Raw genomic sequence first — 21,203 nt, 5'->3', positions numbered from 1 at the left:
AGTTTGAATCTCGGGACTTCAAGTAAGAAGGTGTTGGCAGATCTCATCAGTCGGTTTGAGGGTCTTCAGTTAATTCTTTCAGCTAGGTAGGGGGGTGCTTGATTGTTGAGGCATTTGGATGTGAGAGAAATAGTTTTAAGGAGGATTCTGTCCTTTATCTTTAGCCAGTGGGCCTCAGTCCGTTGTTTGGAGATATGCTCTCTACGTGGGATATTCAAAGCTGCTCTTAGGGCATTATTTTGTAATCTCTGGAGTTTGTCAATGACCGACTTATTTGCACCTGAGTATAGGACGTTGCAATAGTCCAGTCTGGACATGACAAGGGCATCGGCCAAGGTGAGGCAGCTGGCACTGGACAGGAATGGTCTGGCAGCACGATGAGTTTACACGTGTAAGTGGTTGTAGAGGCGAGGGAGTTCACTTGCTTTTTAAGGGTGAGAGCTGAGTCGAGGTAAAAACCTAATGTTTTAACCTCTCGCATAACCTTAATAGTATTATTGTCGATGTTAAATGAGGCATAGTCCGGGGTAAGTTTAGTTAAGTTAAGGTCTGATCCGAGGAGCAGGATTTCAGTTTTATCGTCGTTCAGGCAGAGGCCATGGGTGGCCATCCATGCCTGAATGAGGATGTATATTTTATTCACCATAGCCAGGTCCACTTCATAGTTGCCCGAAAGGGGTATGAGGATCTGGGTGTCATCTGCATAATTTGTGTAGGTGACACCCAGTCTGTCCAACTTGTCGAACAATGGCTTGGTGAAAATGTTGTACATAGTGGGTGAGACACAGGAGCCCCGTGGGACTACACATGTAATTTGGATGGGATCGGCACAGGTAGAGGTGGAAAAGACTATCATGGTCCGGTTGGCTAGAAAGGATTGGACCCATGCTATAGCTTCCCCTGTGAAATTGGCAGCGAGCTTGAGGTAGTTGTATAAAACTGCATGATCCACCAAATCAAAAGCTGCTGACAAGTCCAGTAGGAGTAGTAGCGCTGTTTTCCCACTATCCTTGAATTCCTCAATTTTAGTTTTAAGATCTATCAAGGCTGTTTCATTGCCATGGAGAGGGCAGAAGCCCGATTGGCGCGAGCCTAGTAAATGGTTAGTTTCTAAGTAAGCTTGAATTTGGAGATAGGCTACTCTATTGATGATTTTTAGTAGGAGAGGTACAGTGGTGATAGGCCTATAATGGTTACCAGTCATTTGGTCGAAAAAAATTGGTCGACTGGACAAATGGTCGAACCAATTTGGTCGAAAACCAAATGGTCGAATTTTTATTTTTTTTATTTTCACCCCTTTTTTTGGGGGGGGGTCCCCCCACAACCCCCTTTTTTTCTAAAAAACCCTTTTTTTAAAAAACGAAAACCCGAAAAATAAATATATAATTAAAAAAAAAATTCGACCATTTGGTTTTCGACCAAATTGCGTCGACCAAATGTCATTCGACCAGTTTTCAGTGGACCAAATGACTGGACACCCCTATAATTAGTTCGGGATGGATGGATCAAGGGTTTGTTTCTTAAGAAGGGGGAGGACCCAGGATTCTTTTAGGTTAGCTGGCACTGTGTTGGATTTGAAAGAGTGTAGCCAGGCAGAGGCCATTCCCAGAGTGCAACACCTCAGTGTATGCAGACAAATATATCACACTTGTCCTACCTGTTATCACTCTCCTTTTGTTGTCAGCTATCACCTGAGCTAGGCACTGATTGGGATTTACCTGGTGCTAATGGCTAGGGTCTGAATGCCAGCCCTGCACCAAAGATGAACTGTAACAGGTGTGCTGCAAAGCACATACTTGCAGAGAAGTAAACATGTCAGTGTTTTTTGATGAGCGGCAGTGACTAAGGTGAGATTGCAACCTATGTCTGTTTATTCTAATTTGTACAGCTCCTCCTACAACAGTTTGACACACATATAATTGCCAGAGAAAATATTCTCAACGAAACCCGTCACACACTAAAACATAATTATTGTGGATTGGGTCAACATAATTTCCATTACTATAACTTTCTTGTTAGAATCTGGCGACATGGCCTATCTGTTACCTGCTTTTGTTTTCCCTGGGAGACACTGGCTCCAGGGAGTTTACCCCAGCCAATAACAACTGCTAATCAAATGTGCCATGGCTTAGAAGTGGCCCAGTAGCTGACTGAGATATCATGTTTGCAGGCTATGTGTGGTACAAGGTGCTATACAAAATATTATAAGGCAAAGACATGATTTAACTCTCACAGCATTGTGTGCAAAAACTATGCTCAGTTGCTTTCAGAAGTGTTGCCCACTCAGGCTATACATCCCTGCTTTCTGAAACCATACACTTATTTACAGACCCCATGGATGGAGGAGCCTCCTCACTGTGTGCCTTGCAGGATCAAGGGATCAGGGGGTCTACCACGCCAGAAATACTCTCCACTAAAGTGAGGACCTGCCAATGCCCTCATCAGGCTCCTTTCCCCAATGTGACCACTGCATTTCTTCCTCTGACAAGCAATCAGGGACGTTATTCAGGGGTTGCCAGAGGTCGCAAGTGACCTCTGCCAATCTCTTGCAACCTCTGAGGGGGCATGGCCATCTGAGATGGTGTGGCCACAGCATGCAAATTTGTAAATTGTAAAAATCCTTTTTCTTGTTTGTTTCCCCAAACTAACTGTTGTTGCCTCTTGCTTTGTTTCCCCCTTGCGAACAACTTCTGCGGTTAGCTCATTAGCTCATTTTCAAAACCTGATGCTGCGCTCTCTTTCTTGCAATGTTTCCTCATTGCTACATTCGCCCGGGTGGTTTGTGATCCTTCCGTGGCACCTTAAAACTTCCCTCTTCTGTGCCTCTGAGCTTTGTTACACTGGAAAATGTCTGCAGCTCTCTCTCTCGCTTGCCATTGTGTTGCTACGGCAACGTGCATCCTTTCCTCCAGCCAGTGACTGCAGAGTCAAACTTGTTACTTTTGCCCGAGACTTGCTTCAGGATTCTGCTTGTTCTTGTCGTGCGACGGCGTCGCTCGCTCACCGGTAACTGATGCTGCCTTCAGCCTGCGCTGCTTCTCATGCTACCTTGTTCCACCATATGTGGCCGGTAAGTTATGAAGCTGATAGAGGGTGTGGGGGGGCTTGTGCACCCCTGCAGTGCGGGCCGTTTCGCTTACTGAAATATTCTTGTTGGGCAAAAAACAGACTGTCTGAGTTGGGTCCATTCTCTCTGTGACCAGATCTGTGCATGCGCTGCAACTTTTGTCTTTATTTCTCGCTGCCCCCTTTGACTTCACACCGTGGTAACGCCTGCTCCTTGTTGTGTGCGGCTTCCTTCCTTGTAATGCTCAATCTGCACTGCCATCCCGGGTGCCTTGCCAAGACTCTTAGTGGCCTGCTCATGCGGGGAAAAAAGCTCCTTTGCTGAACTGATGAATTTCAGGTTCACGCCGGATGCTAACGCTCCTGATCTGCAGCTGGGCTGATTGCTCTGCTACCTTAACTGCAGCCCCAGACCCTGTTTAGGGAGAAAAACCGAGCTACAAATTAACGAGGAAGCCACCTGCACTTTAGCATATTTTGGCTCCCCTCCCTACCCCTTGTTTCATGCTCTGCTTAAGAGGTAGGAAGAGAAAAGAGCGGGGAGGCATGCCTTTCTGCTGCCTCCCTCCCTCCTTTCCCCTCAGTGTCCCGGGCATCAGCTCCACTAGCTTAAGGGCCTGTTTCCTTTAGCTACCTGGGGTGCCCCCATTACACGGCAGCATACATTGGCTTGGGGAGGCCTGGTCTATTCACACGTGGCTATCTGGTGATATAACTAGCACTGCCTTGGACTTGTGCAGCCCTTTCATTTCATTCCTAACATCACGTTCACCCTACATTACACCACGTAGTGGTAGGATGTTATAACACTACCTTACCCAATGCCCAAGAAAGCAGGAGGTGTTTCTCTTGGGCAAATTAAGAGTCTGTGGCAACTTCCTAAAAAACAACCAAGGAAACACAAGAAGATGTGGGGAGTGGAGAGTGAGTGGACCTAGGTGTTAGAGAGGTGCAAATCCTTGGAGAGGAGGACATTGAGCTCCTTCCTTACCCGTAGAAGTGGGGAGTGAGTCTGATGTTGATAGGGAGGAGGTTCCAGAGTCTAGGGGTGTAGACAGAGAAGGTCTGTCTTCTGGTTCTTTCCTTCCTGAAATGGCAATGTTCAAGTCTGCACATGTGCTCATGGAGGCTCTGGCTCACCTCCTGGCACCCACCGCCCATTCCAATTGGTCAGATGAGACCTTTGACTAGGTCTCTACCCGCAACCATGATGGACCCTAAGCAGTGGTGAAAGTTTACGATAACAAAATCGTGCAACTAGGCCTCCCCATTGCACACTGCTCCCGCTGCACCCCTCCTTCGTCCTATGCACATCCCCTACCTGGGTTCTACCTGCCCCCCCAGCACCAACCCTGTGTTTTACAAGTGTTCTATTAAAACTGAAAGAAACACAGTCAACGGAAATCCCTCCTAAACTCAGCATTCATTTCAGTCATTGTTCCCACAACATGCAGCTTTGTGAACCCCTCTCCTTTGTAATCGCCCTCTTAAGGGACGCGCCATAGACTCAAGGCAAACTAGAGATTTGTCAGCCGTGGATGTGAGTATAATACCTACCCATCCTTCAAATGTGTGATGGACACGGCAGGTTTGCACGCAGAGTACTTCAAGTACTCTCCTTTTCAGATTTTGGATAAGGATGCAGCACTAGAATGGCAATGCAGAAGCACTGCATAAGTGGAATAACAGGTATTCAATGTTGGTAATCAGGTTTTGTAACGCACCAAACTTCTGCAGACCTTGCTAGGTAGGATGTGTACCTGAAACCAAAAAATGATACTTGTTTGAAAGTGTGAGAGCGCGATAGTAGTAATATAAGCAAGAACTTTAAATGTTTTGTTCCTCTGGAGTTGTGCAAGCACTTTAAAGAGATACAGGAAGATGATCAGGTAGCAGTATTTGACAATGCACTAATCAATTCTATTTTAAACTTAGCTCTAGGTTCTGAAGGAGATGAAAATCGGATTTGTCTGGCTGTTTTGTGCAGGAGTAATGAAGTACATGAAACAACTGCAAACAGTACAACACAATACTGAAGGTAAATTGTCGAATCAGAAGAAAATGGGGTGCGTGCCAAAATCATTGAAGACTGTGGATGCCATCGACTAGAAGAATACATGTTTTCTGGTGAAATATTCTCCCTCTCCCTTTTTATCCTGGCTTTCCCCTATCCATATACCCACCTATCTGCCCCTGTCGCTCCAGAATGTGATTTTGCTCTGTAGTCCTGTTGAAATAACAGGGCAAATCCACATAAAGAGGGGATTGGGGTTCATACACTTCCCATGGCAACATGGGCCTTGACACACTTCTACATATGATGATCCATTCTTGTATGAAATGTCACAATACAGTGATATCGTAACCATATTTTTCTTAGTGTACTGAGGGATAATGTTTTATGATGCCACTTCCTGTGATGTCATGTGGGGGTGTGGACAAATGACATCACTCCCTGTGATGTCACAGAGGGCGGAAGCAAATGACATCACTTCCTGTGATTTCACTTGAAGGCGTGGCATTGTGATGTCACTTCTGCTACCCCTGGCATTTTGGTGAAATGACGTCCCTGCAAGCATTTATTTTTATCTATGAGTCATGTTATTTTGGGCACTTAAAAATCACTTTGCACTTAAATAATCATGGGTTTAAATGCTCAGCTAAACGGTACTAATTGTTTTCTCCACTGAAAGGATGAAACGCTGAGTCAGCCCTGATGGGGTTCAGAAACTGTGTCCTGCAGGTTACAGAGGTCGGCTCCTCATTTCCTTTTCCTTTAAATGTGTGCATATTTTTTTGTGCTATTATACATCCAACGAAATGTAAAAGGTGAACTGTTACTGCCCTGTTACAGCTCGTCTCTTCTGTATCCTGCTGCATAAAAGCTGATATTTGAGAAAGATGGTGGCAGGGCTCACTCAAACATGTGCTACTGCACGCATAACAATCTGGTCTTAGGGCTGTGGAGACCAAATTAGAGAATACTAGAAGTGATGGGATGATATTTGCACCTGGCAGCACAGCAGCTGACAGCTAGTTCCACATCACGTTCCACATAATTGCACTTTTAGAAATGGGGAGATGCAGAGATTGGTCCATAATAACACTGCGCGATCAGGTACTGAAGCTAGGAATTAATTCCAAGTGGCTGTGTGCTAAGCTCATTAATATGCACACTATGCCCCACATCCTAATTCGTCATCACCGGGACTTGGCCACAAATGCCAGAAGTGCTATGCTAATCATAACCTATAAACTGGTGAAATGGAAGATTCCTCTGGGTTTGTTAACCATGCCCCCTGCTTTGTACACTGAGACAACAGTAAAAGTGTGTCTGGATGGAACTGGGACTCTATCTAAATCATACCCTACCCATCAGGGTGTAAAGCAGGGATGTATGATAGCCACCACTTTCTTCAACCTGTACTTAGCAGACCTCTAATACGACATGATTAATACAAAAGCTTGCCCAGTAAAAATAGGTACAATTTCACTGAACTGGTTAGCATATGCTGATGTTCTCCTGCTACTTGATGAACTTAGCCATTAGAACGTAGAACTTAGCCATTGCATACAGATGTAGCGATCACTACATCTGTACTCAATGGCCGAATAAGATTGCACATGAATGTACCCAAAACAAATGACGTTACCTCCACATAGTTATTCACCCGATTAAAGCACCTCTAGTTAAAACCAACAAGGAATAGAACTCTTATTTGAATGACTGATCGCAGGCACTGAGCGCACACTTGTTATGGATCACCCCGTTCTTCCCCAGGATGTTTTGTGCGCCCTCCAGCAATGTACTCTCTCAATTTCCTCCAGGATTACACACCTCCTCTAGCAATACGCTCCATGCAATCATCCTAATTTATTACCCTCAGTGTGAGCTTGTTCCAGCATAACGTGCAAAGCGCTTTCAGCGGTGCCCACACTGTAGCCTTCTCCAGCAGCTGCAGCCTCTATGTGTGCTCCTTTGAATAGTATTTATTTATTTGAATTTATAAAGCGTGCAATGCAGCCCGTGGGCATCGTGGCGCTGTTACAGCATTGTTTACTTAGATACACAAGACACAAAAACAAAGAGATAGAAGCACCTGTCTGTGGTTCTTGGTTACATTAAACCGTGGCCAGACAGGTGATAGCAGTGTTGAAATACGAAGTAAAGAGAAGACAGGGAAGGTGAGGGGATAAGGGATACAGTCGACTAAACTATCCTTACTGTAAGCTTCCATCAGGAGGGGAGGCTTTCTAAAAGATCTGCGATCTTTTTCTACTGGCATGTCCTCAATATTCTCAGTACAAGCTTCACCCAGCAGTGTGAACTTCCACAAGACATGTCTCGAATGCAAGCTTCCTACTGGAAAACATTCAGAGTCAGATAACTCTAGTAGCGATGAGTGTGAAGTTCCTCCAGTGGTGCCCTAAGCGCGTTCTTCTTACCAGCAGTGGCCACAGCATGCACTTGCTTCAGCATTGCCTTGAGACCGCACTGTCAGGAGGGAGGAAACAAATTGAGGACATTAGATTTTTGTCGCCAAAATGATCTACCGGTCTCTTCTGTAAATAGGAAGGCTTACGCGTCTCATGGCCTCCAGGTTGTAACTCTTGCATCTTGGTGGACATCTACAGTCTTTCTCAAATGTGTTCTGCTTCACTGTCTCTGCTGCATAAACAGATGCTCTGAAGAGCCCGGCAACCACTACTCCATGTGTTCCCATGGAATTGCCAGTCCCTTCCTAATATGGATGCTGCATTCCTGATGATATTGAGCATCTGTGGCAGCCTGATCTATCATGCACAGTAACCGTGGTTACCCATCATTCATTACTTCACACGCCCTCCGTATCATAGACCAAAACTGCAGAATTTCTCCCATAAATACTGCTTGTGGCTTTCTTATAGCATTGGACATTGAATTGCCACAAAGGAGACAGTAGTCCCTGAAGGCCACCCAGGGCAGTTCCGAACATAGAACTGCATCGCTAAGTGTCCCTTTTTTCCCACTTTAGATATTCATTGGATTGTAAAAGAAGAGGTGTATGACATGCATTTTTCCCCTGTATTTTATACTTGATTTATAAATCATGTCTATGCAAGAAAGTAAGCTGCTGTTGGCTTGCAAGCAATGAATGCCTTCACTGCACATACTTTCTTCAGCTCACAATCATACAGATATGCAAAGGCAGGGTGGACTGGCCTATAGGGAACTCTGGAGATTTCCTGGTAGGCCTCTACATCATCGGCCTCTGTTTTATGTGGTATTTCCACATTTTCCCATAGGAAAGGGGTTGGGCTTGTTGAAATTGTGTAATATGGGGCCATTTCGAAAATTATTTCCAGGGTCTCTTTTGGTTCCCAGTCCAGCCCGTGCATAGGCTTCCTTTAAAATACCATAAAGTATATAAAACCTTCCACATTTCATGTATGCTGTGATTGAAGTGAGCAGGAACCGTCGGGATCGGTGTTCCACTACTTTCTGTTTACCATTCCTCTACTTTTTACAGCCATATCCACTATTCTATATAGAGGATGTGGCCATTCATTTCCCTGTGCCAGTGTAAAGTCGTAATAGGAGCCTTAGTTACTAGTCAATTAGACTATTGCAATGCTCCGGCCGCAATATGTTGTCACATGTTGCACTATGCTTCTGCCTACCCTCTCCCCTGCCGAGACCACAGTTCCACTACTTTGTTCAGTACACTTCTACCACTGCATATATAGGCAGGGCAGCTGCCCACAGACCTGCCTTTGAGGAGCAGATGGGCTATCCACGCCCTCGGGTTCCTCCCAACAGAATACAAAGCGTGCTTAAGCCAAGAATCAAGCTGGCCATCATTTTCAAATAGATATAGCAAGATGTCAATTGGGAACGAGGGAAGACTTGGGGATGGGCAGATGGGCATAGGTGGTAGAATGTATGAGAGAACAAAGCAGAGGAAGAACATCTTTACCAGGATAGCTGCATATGTGTAGAAGTCTGTCTCAAAAGTTCAGGTGGCAATGCAGAGAGAGGGGTTCACGCGGGAGTCTGGCTGCAGGACAGACAGGCCAGCTTCCGATCCGCACTGTGCAAGCAAGCAGATACACTCTGGCGTTCACTGGCTAATGGTGGTATGTGGCCCTAGGCTTTCGGATTCATCATAAGGCTGCCAGTAAGTACAGCTTATTCCAAGGAAAGGCTGCAGATTGGACGTGCGTTACTGCAATGCAGATGTTTCAAGTTAACAAGCAAGCAGGTGAGTCACACTTATTCTTAGTGAAATGCTGTATGCATATAAAAGAATGTGTTATTTATTTTATTTATTTATTGTGCATTTGTAAGGCGCTTACACAGCAAGTAAATTGTGTTTCAAAGCGCCCACACACTATCACATCATATTTTCTCTGGAGTGTTGTGTGTGTCATTTGTGGCTATGATTCAAAATAATGCATGAGCCTTAGCATAAACCAAGAACTGCTTTGGTGTAAATTATTTGAGGGTCAGGCCTACCTATGTCGGTTTCGGCCAAAATGACCAAATCCAGATGACCTAACCAACCAAAAGTCCAAAAGAAGGTACCACCAAATGTTCAACCTTCTTTCAAACTTTTGGTTGGGTAGGTCATTTGAATTCGGTTTAGGGCTGCGGGGGTTCCCCTCTAACCCCTCCTTACTATACTGTGAGTAGGGATTGCGTGGGTCCTGCGCAGGTGATCCAAAAAAAAAAAAGGAAACGAGCCTCTGCAGCACCAGTTCCCGATCATGGAAGTGAAAGGGAACTGGCGTCCCAAGGACACAGCAAGATGGAAGGTAAGTAAGGTGGTGGGAGTGTGGCTTGGGTGTTTTGGGGGTGTGGGTAGGGGTGTGGGAGGTGGTGTAAGTAGGGGTTTGGGTGAATCGGGAATGTTCAGAGGAGAAGCGACCTAAGATTATTTGGAACAAATAATCTTCGGTCGTTTCTCCTTCGAACATTTCAGATGTGGTAAAACAACCCCAAATCCCTATTCCTAATGGACTAGGATTTCTACCTGTTGTTAACCGCACTGACACCCCTGATTGAACACCCTTGGTATGCTTGTGCCCTTAACTCTGGTTGTGGGCCAATAGCGACCAGTACAGCCCTACAGGAGGATGTCTGTTGCCTAAATAGATGTTTGCTCTGCCTGCCTAGGAGTGTTTGAATCTCTGCCAATTTCCCATAAAAACTCAGATATGACCACCTAAACCACCATCTAGCAATAGCAACCAAGACCATAACGTGCGGATGAAAAGAATGTGGGACCACCCTTGGTGGGGCTGGGTCTGCAATACTCATAGGGTCCGATTCATGAAAAAGTGTGCATTTCTCCCACAATTGCCGCACACACCGAGAATGACACTGTGTGCAGAATGAAAAATGCACGTCTCACATATTCATGGAATTTACCGCACAAAGTAACCGTATTCGCAAGTCACACCTGGAACGCAGCCGACACACCCTCCATGCAAAGCATGAATAGCCAGAACAGCTACCTTTTCATGCTCCCCCAGGCGTGAATACATGCACCCTTCAAACTGTGCGTGGGGTCCCCCACAAGCAGGCCTGCATCTCGGGGACCCTGCGCAGGGTCTCATGTAACTGTTGCCAGCACTCCGACAACATGCAGATGTTACTTTGTATCTCTAGGTAAACTCAGAAAATCTGTGTGCGATCCCCTGTGAACTGTCCCTTCACCCCGCTACACTGCGTACGCACACCCCTAAGTTAGATTGGAACCTCTGTTGCATACATGCACCCCTAAATCCGACATGCAAACCCACCTCTGTGCTGCGATTCCTATGTGCAGGTGTCTTTATATCTGCCCGCGGGTGGAGTACTGATGAAGAGATTTGCTTGTCCATTATTATGCCGAGAGGCTGCCCGGGTGGTTCCATGAATATGTGTCGTTTCATGCAATTGTGAGCTTGCGTGGAAAAGCCTGAGGGCAGTCCCTCATAACGCCCAGTTTTTTGCATGTTCTTCCCCATTTTCTGTTTTCCGCCCCTTCCCAGCCCTCTGCGCAATCCACGCCCATTCTCTGCGTGGTGTCTCGCGCAAGGCGCTCAGTGGCTCGTAGAGATGTGCTGAGCCTCCGCAAAGTCCAATCAATTCCTGAAAAAGTCCAGTGCATTCGATTCCAAGAATCGATGAACGGGATTTTGCATGCAGTTTGGCATGCTCTGCAAAGATTGGTACCAAATTCTGCGAAGGCCCCCTACTCCTCATCTGATTTTTTCGGACTTGAAGAGGCGATTCCCTTCTTCCTCCGCTTTCTTTCTTTTTTTTTTTTTTTCATTGTGGTTTTCTGTTCCTTAAAAAGGTAAGGCCTGTCGCGGGGGGAAGCCACTATGTCTGCCTGTCAACTCAGCGGAGTAGCGGCCCCTTCTCTGAAATAGGGGAAAAGCCTGGGGAGACAGAAAAACCCCTGGGAGGATGTGGTGGCTCCGAAGGATCCGAGGTTGATTGAAGACTGAACAGAGTCAGTGAAGAGCACTGGTAACAACCAGTATTTCCCATGCATGAATGGAGCACAAGTTGTCAGCTGTGTCCACATGAGCCATTCTCTCTTTCTAAACTCATATCACATTTCTCTGTTATTCTCTTTCTTCTCTACTTGTTCCACCTCTTTACTGGTCCCTTGCTGCTCTCTCTCCAGCTATATCTCTTCTATGCCCTCTCCGTCTCACACTCTTTCTTCTGTAACTGACATATGTTAATGTGAAGCTATTCAAGCCTTTTAAAATACATGAATGGTGCCTTTCTTCTTCTCTCTCAAAGGTATGCATTACCTGCAATGTACATGTACAGGGACTGTCTTATACCTTTACAAAACTTGATTAAATATTCCTGAAAGTAAAAGTAAAAAAAACATTTAAAAAAGACTAATATATCAGATAGTCATTTCTTTAATCCATGATGCAAACATGTTTCAGCTGTGCATCAACTGTTTCTATCGGCATGTAAAAGAAGCTACATGCATTAATGTCTTCGTAGAACAATGATGGCAAGAAAACAGGTTTTTGTTCAATTATTGAACTCCCTAATAAACTGTCTCACAATCCAATAGCTTAATTGCGAGAATGTATTATTTTAAAAAAATGTCTTGTTGGGGCATATGCTGCCTCCACCTCCTCCAAGCCCAATTTTAAATGGCAAGACTGGCTTATCAAGCTAGCTCCCTGTATGAATCTGGCGATGTAAGAACTTCAGTTATGTAAAGGACATGCATGCAGTGAGTCTGGATTCGTCCCCTAGATCTGGCCGAAAGTCACAATGCTTCCTCTGAGGCGGATGTCAGGTTCCTGTCCCTATCCGCCACCTCACGTGTATGGGCGATTCCTCGATGACTGTTCCAATGTCATCATCTCAGCATCAATTTCAAATTCAATAAACATCTTCCTTGGTGACTTCAATCCGCCAAAGATTCAAGCCACTAAAATCACCAGGGACTCTGACCTCCATCTCTTGGATTCACTGGACCTAAAATAACACATACTAAACCCCACCAACATCAGAGGAAGCATACTCTTCTCTCCTTTCCATATTGCTTCTTCCTTTTGAGTCTCGTCTCCTTTATTAGTCCATCCATGGTCTCGCTCCTTTCATTCTTTCCCCACTTATCTCACTCTTTTCCCATTTCCGGGCTCTTTGCTCCCAGAATCAGCTACTTCTTGCTGTTCCTTGCACCTAAACACTGGAACTCTCTCCTTTTTTCGATTAGTTCCTCTCCTACTCTTTGTATTTGTTAATCTAATCTAAAAGCCCATTTGGTATCTCTTCTCTCAAATACTTGAGCGTTGCTTTCTGTCCCCTTTCTGCTGCTTTTATATGGTTTGTATAGCTCCATGGATTGTACTGCGGAATTTTTTTATATTTTGTAGTAGCACTTTTGGCGTAAATGCACTACATAAATTCAATAAATAGAAATGCAAATGTGCAAATACATGCTCGACCTTGTCTTCTCAACATCCCCCCGTTATAATTTCTAGACCTATGCCACTTGACGGGACAGATCATGTAGCCAGCCATTTCCTCCTTACACATGCCCTTCCATCCAGCAAAGGAGCGGGTAATACCACCATGTCCTTAAGTTGCTCCTTTCAGCACTTCCTCTTGGAAGCACTAGAACACAAATGGTCAACTCTAACCACCCCACCACTCCCAGCGTCACCCTCTCTTATCAGCTCTCAACAATAACAAAGCTGGCCAACGGCCATGTCCCCTTGAAACTAGATGCATCAGGTTTAGACCCGCGGCTGCCTAGTTCACGGAACAGCTAAACCAACAGTGAGGGCAGCACCAAGTGATGCAAATAACGGTGAAATAAAACACATAGGGACGAAGACCTCCTCACCCTCAAGTCCTCACGCAGTATGCACAGGTCTCTCTTCAAGACAGTCAAATACTACTCAACCCGCTAACCGACTCGGTTAAACCCTGAGCCTACAGAAAAAGACAACAGTAATAATAACGTTTACATCAAGAAGGTAGATGACATATGACAAGAGGTCAAAACTGCAACATTGGTTGCACCCCCTACTGTCAATGCTTTGGCGCATAACACAAATCTGGACCGTCTCAATCCCCTCACGCCTGAGAATCTTGCTGGTACCCTGGCATTACTTTAACAAACTGCATGGAAATATGATGCCCTCCCAGGGACGTCATGTGGGGGTCGCCAGCGACCCCTGAGGTCCCCCTTACTATGCCTGTGGTCTACCTTGCTACCCCTAAAAAAAGGTTTATTTTTTCTTTCTTTTTTTAAATGTAGGCTCCTGGGTTGTGGCCAGCGCCATGTGGCTCTTTATTTTTGCAGTGGCTGGCTGTCTTGTTCAGGCATCTTAAAACAAACAAAAAAAACAGGGGGTTCCACAAGTGTAACATTTTGAGCAGTGACCCTAAATACGAAAGAATAGGAATAACAAATAATTTGTATTTCTGGAATTCTACACAGTAATTGCTTGACTCATTAAATGTTTATTTCAGGGCCACTTCAGAGTGTTAGTCATTGATTTAATATGTTCTTAAACTCCTCAACTCAGCCTGTCATCCTTCTGAGGTCGAAAAATGAGTATCAACACATATTGTATGTATGCTTGTTCCATATAAATCGCTTAAGCCTAAGTGCTATATATTAACACATCGTTATCATTTGGCCGTGGACGTCTACTTGCATTCACAGTAATTTGGTAATATGGGCCCATACACACTGATATTAACGATACATATAGTGATCTGTTCTTGTATGCAATGTGTATCACATTATAGTGATATCGTAACTATATTTTTCGAAGTGTACTTGGGAACAATGCTATGTGATGCAACTTCCTGTTTTGTCAAGGGGTGACAGGCTGTGCTCCATCGCTTCCTGTGATGTCCCTTCGGGTTGGGGGGAGGGGGGTCAAAATGACATCATTCCTGTGATGTCATCAGAGGTCAAAGGGCATGTGATGTCCCTTCTGCTACCCCTGACATTTTGATGAAATTACGTCCCTGTGCCCTCCCCACTGTCATTCTAATGCGGATCCTGGGAGCTGGTTAGACCTCATCCCCGAAATAGAAAATTCATGCAAGGTATCTTCCTAAGTAGCCAAAAAACAGGACTAATAAGCCCCCTCCTCAAAAAAACACACTTTGACACAGACAAACCCATGACATAGTGAACGATGGCTAGCCTCCCATTCATTGAAAAATGTATAATCGAGAAGATACTTGCCAATCAACTCCATGGTCAGATCACCAACACAGCCTGGTCCATGATGACCAATACGGGCTCAGACCAAGATATAGCACTGAAACATTCACCATCCTGGTCATAGATGATGCTCTCCAAATCATAGACAAAGGCGACTTATGCTGCCTGGTCCTCCTCTGCATTTAGGCCCTGTTTGCTTCTTCCATCTTCCTCTTGCTGCTCCACTCTGTAGGTTATCTCTTTATTACTGTTCCAATGAGCAGGCCTGTACTATCCCTAGTGCCTTCCTTCCTTCCTTCCTTCCTTCCTTCCTTCCTTCCTTCCTTCCTTCCTTCCTTCCTTCCTTCCTTCCTTCCTTCCTTCCTTCCTTCCTTCCTTCCTTCCTTCCTTCCTTCCTTCCTTCCTTCCTTCCTTCCTTCCTTCCTTCCTTCCTTCCTTCCTTCCTTCCTTCCTTCCTTCCTTCCTTCCTTTTTCTTCCTTTCTTTCTTTCTTTCTTTCTTTCTTTCTTTCTTTCTTTCTTTGGTTGTCCTGCCCCAGCCACTCATTGATTGGCTGTGGCAGGACTGGAACACTTCCTGATGCTGCTGTGAGGCAGCAGCAGCAAATTCAAACTGGTAAGTGAGCCCCTTTGCTGCCCACTAGCTCCTTTTCTTGCCCCTCCCAGTGCCCTTTTGTTAGGAAAGATTTCATAAGTGTACGTAAGTTTCCCTCCATGTGTCAACCCCCAAACTTTTTGCTGCTGTTTTACACACTGATCTAGACTTTGCCAGAGAAGCGCAGCCTTCCGCCGCATTTCTCTGGGCTTTCACTCAATTCTTATGGGGAAACTGATATGCCCTTAAGACAGTCAGTACAGGGAGACTTTGTTTCCCTTAGTCCTTTCCTCCTGTTGCAGCTTTTGCGCAACATGAAACAAGAGTGCACTGTCACCTAATTTACCGCACTCTTGGGTCTCTACTCATTCCAAAGGCCCTAGAAACTCTCGCTGGACTTATTATGAACTGTGCAGGTGTGTCACGGATTGGAATAGTGGGATCAACTATTCCCAGCACCTTCATCAAACCCTGCAAGTAAGCCTCTTCGGAAGTGTCTCTGGGCCAACCAGTGGGCTGACCAGCTTACGCAGGATGTTTTGCTCTGTCACCGCCGCCGTTTTGGGGAGGCCCTCGAAACTTGGTCTACTGCTTGCTCTGCGTCTCCGGCACCCTCACACCGAATTTCGTACACTCCAAGGTCTGAAGTGAGACGAGTGTGCCCGGACCAGAGTAAACATGGTCGCCGTGTTGCCCTGCTGTGGTAACAACCTGTGCACGTTTGCTGCATTTGGGACACCCTCGACCCTGCATCCTGCTACACGGAATTTACACGGTGTCGAGACGTCCTGATTATCGCATCTGAACCTACTAGCAACGTGAACTGAACTGGAGAAGTCTAGGTCTGCCTGCGTCGGGGACCGGTGAGTAGTCCATACCCCAACCGGTGGCCCCTCGCGCAGGAGCCTGTTTCTTTTCTACTGCTGTTGCGAAATAGCGACTCTATCCCGCACTCTCACCCTGCTTCTGCCCACAAGTGGAGGCCTTGCTTGAGGAGTGGGGACTTGTTCTTCATCGCTTCATTCACCTTTGTGAACTGCCTGAGACCCTTGAAGAGACCCTATTTTGTCCATTGGCACAAGTGCGTGCAGGTACTTTTGAGCATAAGGCTCCTCTCTTCGTAGGGCTCGGACTTCCTCTTAGTAAGGTGTATTTCGGTTGTCGAACGGGGACCAATGATTACTTGCACTGCCTGTTTTCCTCCCTATTTAGGTGGTCTACATATTACGTGCTCCTAACTCCTTAGACCCCTCGTTCTTGTATATATATTGTATTGATTGTGAAGTGTTGGTATACTTTAGTATAATTGTGATTCTTTGCTATGGTCGATGTTACAAAGGCCTTGTAATAAATGTGTCTATATTTTTAATATAACACCTGTCTGGAGTAATTTGTAAGTGTCCTTGCTATGTGTGCTCATTGAGGTCTTTCAGTCACCCTCACCCCTCTTGAGACTTACGGCCTCATCACGACTTCGGCGGTAACCCTTAAATTCGGCGGTAGCGCTATTACCGCCGGATTTAAGGGTCCGCCGAATCAGGGCTTTGGCAGATTTCACCCCAGCTCTGAGCTGGGGGGAAATCCACCGAAAATTCACACTATTACCGCCGGCGGGAAATCCGCCGGCGGTATTAGCGCGAAGATTCCCCATTGAGCCCAATGGAGAATGGGGCATTCCCGAATGGGCTCAGTGGGGAATGGGGACTTACATTACCGCCGAACTCGTGATCCGGCACAATTAGCGCCATGGAGTTCGGCGTTAGGGCTAATACCGCCCGCGCTAATAGCGTTACCGCCCAAGTCGTGATGAGGCCCTTAGTCTTGACCGCTGCCATCGCTACCCTGATTGGTCTGTCTTGTCCAGAGGTTACCCTGTTCCAAGAAACTAGGCTGGCCTTCTGAACCTCGGCCCCTCCAGGTCCGAGTTCAGAAATCCATCTTAACACCTTTATCCGCTTTTCTTGCTCCAACCCCTTTAGCTGGCCCAGACCAGTTTTGCCCCTTTAGTTAACCAGTCAACGTACCATAACCGGTCTGAGTCGCAGCCCTGAGATTGGAATATGGGTTTACCCCTCTCAAGGCTACATGGCTTTTGCAAAGGTTGCTATTGTACTGCAAATTAAAATCGCCTTATGTGAACTCCCACCCTATTATGCAACTGCTAGCAAAACATTCTGTGGAGATAAAGTGAAAAAATTATAAATTCATAGATGAAATGAGTCAATCCTTGGTAGCTAGCGCTAATGATCTGAATAAACTGTTACCATACTTCATTGCTGCTCCCGATATAGAGAATACACCTAAGAAAAAGATCAAGATATGGGACAGGATCCAGCGTGTTGCCTATCCTGCCAGGAAAGGAAGATATAATGAGTATTAGTACCAAGCGTTTAACTCTAACTGCCCAAGCGTGTATCTCAAAAAAACATGCTCGGAAGTTCTGAGGCGCTTCATACTATATCTCAGGCTAAATATCTTGCCAACCAGAGAATATCATGGTTCTTGGCAAGGCATTCCATTGGCAGACCGACTATGTAGATGGCGTCAATCTGAAATTGAGACTTGCCGGCATGTGATGAATGGGTGTCCGGGCCCTAAAACCACAATACACAAGAGGCTATCGCTCACTGGTAAACAGGCTCGAGAAGATTGAATTGGAACAATTCTGGGCAACCTTATTTGGAGCAAACTCTGTGGTCATACGTGCTGCAGCACACAAGGTTTGGAAGGTGGCATTGAAACCACTGGAACAGAGGCAACAGAATGATCGATAGATTGTGTTTTACATTTTTAACTGATTACATTTTTATTGCTGTCTACATGTTATGGTAAATTTGAATACTTAACATTTTCTTTTCTTCTTTTTTAACTCTTTTCAAAATGTTTTGCAATTTTTTTCGTGCTTAAGGTTTGTAAAAACTAACCAGATGCACAATATAAAATAAAAAAAACTTGACCCCAGTCCCATTTGGCTCCTTTTGTTGCCCCTTAGCCCTTTTAGCTGTCCAGAACTGTTTTGCACCTTTCCTTGATCCCAGTCTCGTAGTTAGCCCCTTTAGCTGCCCAAAACCCCTTTTGCCCCTTCTCTTGACCCCAGTCTGACTTAGCCGCTTTAGCTTCCCCAGACCCCTTTTGTTCCTTCTCTTAACCTCTAGTCTCATTTAGTCCAATGTAGCCCCTTTTGTTGCCCCTTAACCTCTTTAGCTACCCCAGGCCCGTTTAGCCTCTTTTCTTGATTCCCCAGTCCTGTTAGTCCAGTTTGTTAATCCTGACTCCTTTAGCCCCTTTTCTTGCGCCAGTCTCTTTTTGTTTCTATTCTTTCCACAGCCCCTGTTCTTGCCCTCTTTGGCCCCTTTTCTTGCCCCCGTCCATTTTAGCCCATTTGCCATGTCCCTTTAACGCTTTTTTGTTGCCTCTCCAAACCCTTTAGCTCATTTTCTTGCCCCAACCTCTTTTCTTGCTCCCTAACCAGTCCCCTCCCTTGTTTTGTGTGTCCATTTCCCAGGTTCGGCTCGAGCTTGGCCATAAGAGCCAGGCCAGACCCCCAGGCTCTGCCCTGACTCGGCACGACACATATATTACCTGGCTCTCCTATGTCTACTCTCTAGTTGGCATCATTCTCAAGGCACCCTCATCACTCATCACATGGTTATAGAACCCTCGAAAGGATGAAAACCTAAGGCCCCCTCACTGAGATTCTGCTTGTGGCCTACTGGTAGCACAGTGCCATCAGTAGTAGCAGTTTCGCACTGGGAAATATGCTGGGTCACGGTTCATGCGTCTGCAATAGCTAATAGTTATCAGCTGATGCTGAAATTAAAGTAACATGGTCTTCTGGCATTGATGGCGTATTTGGTGATCCTCCCAGGACAGCCTGCCCGGGAGGCTGGCTAAGGGCGAGAGGCAAAGGGCTGTTGGGTGTCCTGACCCACGTTTGAGCTATCATGCTGCAACATTTGGTGCTGTGGGCTTAGAAAATCCAAGATGGCCAAAAAGCCCACATGTGCGCCAGAATCCAGGAGAACCACGCAGTTTGTGCGTACACCAAAATGGCTGCCTAACTTGCCACCCACCAGTGCGAGCATAATGGGCCAGGGTGCCATGAGTGGAATGGGTGCCAAAGGTAAAACAGCAGCGCCTGTTAGCTCAAAAACGCTTTAAAATTACCTTTGGTTTCTCTGAATGCCAGCTCAAAATGGCTATTTTCAAACATTGCAACACATCCAAAAGTCTCACTGAACACCAGCGGACATCTGGCAGAATGAAGTATGTGTGCATACAAAATCTGTGAAGATGAAGAGCCCAAAACAATGTTCATAACAAAACTGGCTGAGCTATGCATGTCAGCAGCCTAACTGAAACTGGATTAAAACCACCAAAATCGAAATGTTTAAATTAACTGAGTGACCTACTTTTGAGTGTCACATAGTTTGTAACTGTTAAAATGTCATAGTTTTGAACTTAGAATCAGCATTCTAGCTGCATATGTAAAAATTGTATTGACTTAAACTGGGGAACAAAAAGTGACATTTTAGCTGAAACCTGGCTTAAGGAAACTGGAATTCTGCCAGACAGCTACCCCCGACAGGAGTGGGGGCTTGCCCAACAAATGCATTCCCAGGCCTGGCTGCATTCTGTTGCCCCTGCCAAAAGGAGGTCACCCACTCTCTGATTGAATTACCAGGGGACTGCAAGAAACTAAACAAAGGGCCCAGGCAGATGGTTTATTGGGGGGGTCGTAAATGGCTTCCTTTTGAACAAAGCCCTTCCTTGACTCAGGCAGATGTTACATTGGGGGCGTCGTAAAAGTGGCTTCCTCTTGGCAGAAACGGGGAGGGGCAGCCCCCTCTGAGAACAGGCTGAGCTTAAAGAAAGTGGGCAAACTGGTTTCTCAACCATGTGACCTGGGAAGACACACTCCTGTTGGCCAGAATATGATTTTAAGAAAGATGTATAACTCATGGTGCGGACTTGTCAAAATGATCTAAATGATACCATAATTCTTGTGATTTTTCTGCCCACATTTTAAGAGGTTTTAGGACCCGGTGGTATGATCTGGGGGTTTACGAGCGGAAAAGAGGCTGTTACTCTAAATGTATGCATGTTAAAAATCTGACACTTCCTTATCTAAATGCCCACATGCCTTGCACACAATTGTATAAATTTGGAGAAAAATCCGATATGGGGAAAGCTACTAAAAAGCGCAAAAAGTTGCCATTTCTTTACCCAAGCTCCTAGAAACGCCAGGGTCGGAACAGTGCCTCCCATCAGTAATGCATGATGTGGGTATGCAATGACAAACTGTGTATCTGTGGAATATGTATTTGGGTCAAATATAGATTTATGTACAATTTGACAGGGGAGTGTCCTTTCTGCAGGCCATAAAACAGCATCACCATGACTAACATTTCCTTTCCCCTATCAAGGAAGAGAGAAAAGCTTGACCAATGATCAGTTGAGAGAGGGGCTGGCTTAGTGATGCTGCGCACACACCCACTTTCAAAAGACATAAAAAGAGCCACTGGAAGCTAGAGAGGAGATTCAAATACAGTTGCTGCGGAGCGTTTTGCCGGACCACACAACATCCAGAAGATACCAGTTCCAGACTGACTCCATCTACATACTCCAGAACCTAGAACTTATACTTTAGAACCTAAATCAGAGGCCTAAAACCACAAGCTGAGTTCTCTGCAGCAGGCCTCAAATCATTGCAAGCTACTCACAGCCGGGGCGAGCTGCTTGAATTCCTTGCCAAGAACTTTTGCCAGGACCAGTGCAGAGATCCAGGAGCCGTGGAGAGACCGCTGTATCCGGACAGACCAGACCAGAGATCCAGAGTGACCCA

At 45.7% G+C, this 21,203-nt stretch overlaps 1 long non-coding RNA gene across 1 annotated transcript in view; it reads left to right on the top strand.

The window, feature by feature from the left end:
• Window positions 1–2,938: 2,938 nt before the first annotated feature.
• The window catches only part of LOC138521003 (uncharacterized), a 41,917-nt gene continuing 23,652 nt past the window's right edge, over window positions 2,939–21,203 (top strand). The window contains exons 1-2 of the long non-coding RNA XR_011282910.1: window positions 2,939–3,070; window positions 5,002–5,104. This is a non-coding gene — a long non-coding RNA (uncharacterized lncRNA). The remainder of the gene's footprint in view (window positions 3,071–5,001; window positions 5,105–21,203) is intronic.

The sequence above is a fragment of the Ambystoma mexicanum genome, chromosome 1q (genome assembly GCF_040938575.1).
Source record: "Ambystoma mexicanum isolate Mex_15411 chromosome 1q, UKY_AmexF1_1, whole genome shotgun sequence".
NCBI classification, from domain to species: domain Eukaryota; kingdom Metazoa; phylum Chordata; class Amphibia; order Caudata; family Ambystomatidae; genus Ambystoma; species Ambystoma mexicanum.
This window is presented reverse-complemented; position numbering and strand designations above follow the sequence as displayed.